A 5,993-nucleotide genomic window follows, 5' to 3' on the forward strand; every position below is an offset into this window, starting at 1 on the left:
TTTTCAAAAAATGAAGAAATATGAATTTTCTATAATTCATTTTCCAAGTTAGTTTATAAATTAAGATCACGTGTGTGGCTTTGAACTCCATGTCCCTTTCGTTTCCTCAGTGAAATTGTTATTTAAAACGTTTTCATGATATTACGCGATACTATGAAACAATTATTGATTTGATTATTTGATTTGTCAAGCAAGTTTATACATGTGTATCTTAAGTTAGTATGTAAAAGTTTGAGTTATGATTGTGATATAATTAAAGGTCTAGATTTTTTCTATTTTGATTTTTAGAAAATTTTCATTAGTTTGTAATGTGATAATGTTAAAATTTATTTTTAAAAAAATATTTTTCTAAGAAAAAGATCTTATGGGCTGGTTCTAAGCTACTTGAGCAATTGCTTGGCTTCAAAATATGGTCAAAATTAAAGAAACAATGAGCACATAAGGGGCTTTATAAGAGCCAAGCTTAACCTGTTCTCAACTTTAATTAATGAAATTGGGTCTAATAAAAAAGATTAGTTATTCATAATGTGGTAAATTAATATTTAAATCTACATTGACAAAGGTACCCAAGCATGGATAGTGTCAAATTGTGTCTCAAACATAAGTATTTTTAATAAGAAAATACTTGTAAGCAATAAACTGAACAAATCACGAATCATTCTTACCCTCTTGCCTAATCGGAATAAAGTTAAATATTGTAGGCATTAAACCGATTAATGTCAATCTTTTCCTTCTCCCCGCCCCGAGAAAGAAACCATGTTTTTTAGTGCAGTCACAAATGACAACATCGCTATTGCGTGCCAGACATTGCTCTAACAAATTGTACGCAATTATGCATATAATTTCAAACCAATGATATTAAAATGTTGAAAAATCTTTAACCCAACATGGCAATGGCCCCACTTGTTTTAGACCTGAATTCTCAGCGTACTCGTTGGTTTTAGAAAAGTAACGTTTGTTTGAAATTATTTTTATTTTATTGTTTTAAAAATTAATGTTTTATAAAATATTGTTTTAAAATATGTTCTGTTGGAGCACTTGCAAAGGTCATCAAGACCTTTTTTTTCCCCCCTGAATTAAGCGGCAGGCACCTCAAGTCTGAGATTACAAGTAAAATTGAACCTATGAACTCTCACTTATAAGGGAGTTTACATAACACTAAGTTATAAGGCCATTGGCTCATTAGCAAGTACTTAAATCTTGCAAAATGACTATTCTTAAAACTTAACGGTTAACATAAAGTATTTTAATATATTAAAGAATGTTAGCCTTTTTTATAAAATTAATTGGTACCTATGTACTATTGATACTAGAAGCTTGACCTTAACCCTTTCTTATAAGGTACTCTCTCTATCCTAAATTATAAGACAATTTAAGACAAGATTACACATATTAATAAAACTTGATAATAACACTTTTACAAATTTACCTTTTCAAAAGAAAACTATAAACCTTCAAAAATTCCCCTACATATTTAATTATTGCACTACAATATCATTTCAATTCTTTCTCTACTTAAAGGATAATATTAAAAAGATATCATTAATAAAACCTTAATTTTCTCAAATTATCTTATATTTTGGGATCATAAAATACGTCCAAAGTTGTCTATAATTTTTTGAGTAATTTTCTATATCAATGCCGGTCACAGCAAACATTGTTTAGTATAAGGGTGTCCAAAATACACTATTTTTAAATATTGAAGAAAAAATTAAATTACAAAAGCTTTTGAGGAAATAGTTGAAGGTTAAAGATGCTTTTTATTTATCCCATATAATTATTATGTGATTAGTTGAATAATCTAAAACACCAAATTAAAAATTAAGACGTTTTATAAGAATCAAATAATTAATTTTGTCTGCAAGATTTTAGACCAAGTTCAATCATAAACATGTTTTCTGTGATATATATATATATATATATATATGTATGCTCACTCCTTTCAGCTACCCACTTCATATTTCTCTCTTCTTGAACTCTCCCATAAACTCAAGCATGAAGAGCACACCACTGTGGATGCTCGCCTTGCAAGTGTTTGTTTCGTTTATCATCATTGCTAGCCACTTGGCACGACCAGTAGTTGCAGAAGGTGGTGATTCAGGTAGCGTTTGAGTTTTAACCTTATGCTTTCCTTTCCATCTTTTACTTATATGTTTCTTGCTCCGAGCAAGTGCTTTTCAAATGTATGTGTACGTAGGTTTCATCAGCATAGATTGTGGAGCAAGACGAGATTACGTAGATGATGTAACGGGGATTCAGTACCAGACAGATGAAGGCTTCATTGAAAGCGGAACCAATTATGAATTATCATCACCGGCCAATGAATTATTATCAAACATTAATTGCGTTAGTAATTTTCTAACCGGTGAACGATAGCTAATGACGCTGAGAAGTTTCTCGGAGGGAGGATGAAACTGTTACACTCTAAACCCAAAGCAAGAGATTGAGCAGAAGTATCTAATCAGAGCCCTGTTTGCATATTGGAATTATGACTCTAAAAACCAAGGTCCAGCTTTTTGACCTTTACCTGGGGGTCAATTACTGGACCACTGTTTACTTATTTTATCAGCCTTGCCAACTCCATGAGATCATAATGCAACGAGATAGCAATGCAGAAATATTACAAGTGTGCTTGGTAAACACAGGACAAGGCACGCCTTTCATCAATACTTTGGAATTAAGGCCATTAAACAACTCTCTTTATCCGGCTCCATTTCCCCTATATGCTGACTTTGGAAGAGCTGACGTGGGCCTTAGGCTCTCACCCTCTACTACGAGGTTTTTTTTTTTTTTTTTCTTTCCTCTTTTGGCCCAAAAACTTTGTACAGACTTTTACGTCTTGCCTCATTTTATTTTGGTCTGATATGAACGTGTCAACCCCGATTGGCGTGTCTATGAGGAATGCAAGGCTGGTCTGAATATAGTGGTCAAGTTTGAGAATCTCAAGGTATTTGATCTACCTGCCATTAAATGGAATGGATGTGATTGTAAGATGAATTGGCTGTCGGCAAATGACGCCATTTTTTATTGTCAAAAAAAGAGTATATCTCTTCCAGTATATACTGCAACAGTAGAAGAGCCCAAGAATATCTGTGTTGTTGACGAGTTTATTTTAATCTATTTTAATGTTTAAGCATGTTTGTTTTTGAGTATATTGATAAGTTAAATGTCCTACTCTATTAAAATGAATATGCATGCGATTAATCATTTATTCAACTTTTTTTTTCCTGACAATACAGGTACAAAGACGATGTGTACGATCGCTTGTGGTCCAGCTACTATGATCTAAATGATCCCTTTGAAACGAATGTAGAAGTAAAGGCAGAAGACTCCGTTTATAAACTGCCATCAGAAGTATTACGCACTTCTTCGCAACCTCTGAATCATTCGGATCTCTTAACCCTCAATTTGATTTTCCCAAAAATGGGCCAACATTATTTGTTCCTTCATTTTGCTGAAATTCAAAAGCTTCCTCCTGGCCACAAGAGGATTATGAATGTCACTTTTGATGATGAGAATTCCTTGTCTCAGCAACTTACTCTTGAATACTTGAAGCCTATTACCCTATGTTCTAACAAGATCACTGAAGGTTATATAAACTTCTTTATTAGAGCAGCAGCTGCTTCAGATGCTCCTCCTATTCTTAATGCTTTTGAAGTTTATATATCCCTCCCACAACTGAATTTCCCAACAGCTACACTGGATGGTATTGCTTTTTGTTAATTTTTTTTCGTCATTCGTCTATGATTTTAGTTATCAATAAACTGACACGTATTAAAAAGTGGTAAATTCTAATCTTGTTAGTTCTGTTTGTTATTGGAATTATGTAGTTAATGCTATCATGCAAATCAAGCATATTTATGGGATCTGTAGAATCAGTTGGCAAGGCGACCCATGTGTTCCATCTAAGTTAACATGGGATGGTCTGAATTGCGGCTATGGCGATAATATAAGGATAATTTCTTTGTAAGCAGCATTAGTTACTTCTTGTTTATGATCCGTGAAGTTGAAGATCAAGGATAAAATATACTTGATTATTTGGTTTGAACAATGTACAAAAAAGATTTCCTTGGGTTATATTTGACCATGTTACTACGCTGTTAAAACTGCAAAATACAAATTGTAGGAACTTGAGCTCAAGAAAACTCACTGGACAAATAGCTACAGCCATCGCTAGTTTGGAAAAGCTGGAGTCCTTGTAAGTTCCTGCATAATATAGGATATCATGCACGGATATTCGGATAATAATAAATGATCATGTTGTTAAATATCAACACTTCTTCATAGGGATTTGTCGAAAAATGAATTGATCGGGCCACTACCAGAATTTAATTTCTGGCAACTCTTCTTAATTTGAGATTCATGTAAGATCCTACTATTATATTGCATCACAATTTTCATGCTTCATATTAAAAAGTCGTGCACCTCACAATTGTCATTTTTGTTTCCCCCCTCCCTTTTCCATCCTGCAGTGATGTGTCAGGAAACACGCTCACAGGTTCAATTCCTAAGGCTTTTAGGGAGAAAGCCAATTTGGAGCTAAGGTTTACTTGTCTCTATTATCAACTTCTCTTTTATTTAGTCCTCTTGAGTTCGGCTTAAAATTTATAAAAACACATTATATTGTATGTTAGCAAATCACGGAGAACCTACAGTTTATTAAGTGTTATACCGATATGCTCAAGTCTAACCCCTGCTCTATTTTTACCAGAGTGGCTAATAATCCAGGCCTTTGTCAGACAAATTCCTGCAAAGGACATAAGTTGTTAATTCCACTTATTGAATCAGTTTCAGCTTTGGTCATCGTTACTGTCCTTGTTTCTTTGGTGACCTGGAGATTTAGAAAGCAAAGAGGTATTGCTTTTTACCTATATATGTTGACATTTCGTTGGAAATGTTGTGCCCTCCATTTGTTATCATCTCTTGCACCAAAGATGTTAATCTCTTTGTTTAATTTATGGATTCATGAACTGTCAAGACATTCATTTACCAATGCAGTTTTGTCTACTGAATCTCCGAAAAGGATGGAAATTCTAAAACCAAAAAATCAAGCTTTTTCTTGCTCTGAGGTTCTATGTATCACAAACAATTTCGAAACTACTATTGGAGAAGGAAGGTTTGGGAAAGTTTACCTCGGCACTTTAAGTGATGATACACATGTTGCTGTTAAGTTACTTTCTCCATCTTCAAGGCAAGGGTATGAGGAATTTCAATTAGAGGTTAGAAATAAAAGACAAATAATAGTTTTCAATTTTTTTAATCACTCAATATTGAACATGTTCATGTTGGGTGGACTTTCTTTTTAATAATTAATGATGTAGCTAACATTCAACTTGTAGGCTCAACTCTTAACAGTCATCCATCATAGAAACTTGGTTTCACTTGTTGGGTTTTGTGATGAAAACGATGTCAAAGCATTGATCTATGAATACATGGATCTTGGAGACCTCAACGCACTATTGTCAGGTTCATTTTAATATTGGGATCAGAACTTCTCTAACATTGCATCAGATGTTGGTATAATTTTAATGTTGTTTTCTTGCCTTATATATATTTATTATATAATGGTAATTAATAAATTAAACTTTCTCCACTTGCCATCCGTAAGTCATATTCTTCACTCGTATTCACTAGGGTTGTTTCACATCAATTCACAGCCAATATTTTCATTTTACTGGCATTACTTCCTATATAATTCATTTGAAAGGTTACCTTAAAGACTTTTGCAACAGGTTTTGGATCATTAATCCTACTAGAACCTTTTAATAAATATTTTCTGGTTCAAAGAGAAGTCTTAGATATGATCTTTTATGGTGATTTGGCTTCTTATTAGAGTATATAAGGGGAAGGCGGAATACTAAAGATTAATATTATCCTGTTACCTTGTGATTAAGAACGATGAAAAATATGTCTAATTTTTCGAAAGGTCTTAAGGTAACCTTTTACCTTAAATGCATGATTCTTTTCTAGGTTTGTGTCACACTCCAAAATAT

At 33.1% G+C, this 5,993-nt stretch overlaps 1 pseudogene; it reads left to right on the forward strand.

Moving 5' to 3' along the window:
- The first annotated feature begins 1,995 nt into the window (after nt 1-1,995).
- Nucleotides 1,996-5,477, forward strand: LOC129289938 (probable LRR receptor-like serine/threonine-protein kinase MEE39; annotated as a pseudogene).
- The last annotated feature ends 516 nt before the right edge of the window (nt 5,478-5,993 follow it).

This window comes from Prosopis cineraria, unplaced genomic scaffold, assembly GCF_029017545.1.
Source record: "Prosopis cineraria cultivar Desert tree isolate PC_DT_omini unplaced genomic scaffold, ASM2901754v1 PC13, whole genome shotgun sequence".
Taxonomy (NCBI): Eukaryota; Viridiplantae; Streptophyta; class Magnoliopsida; order Fabales; family Fabaceae; genus Prosopis; species Prosopis cineraria.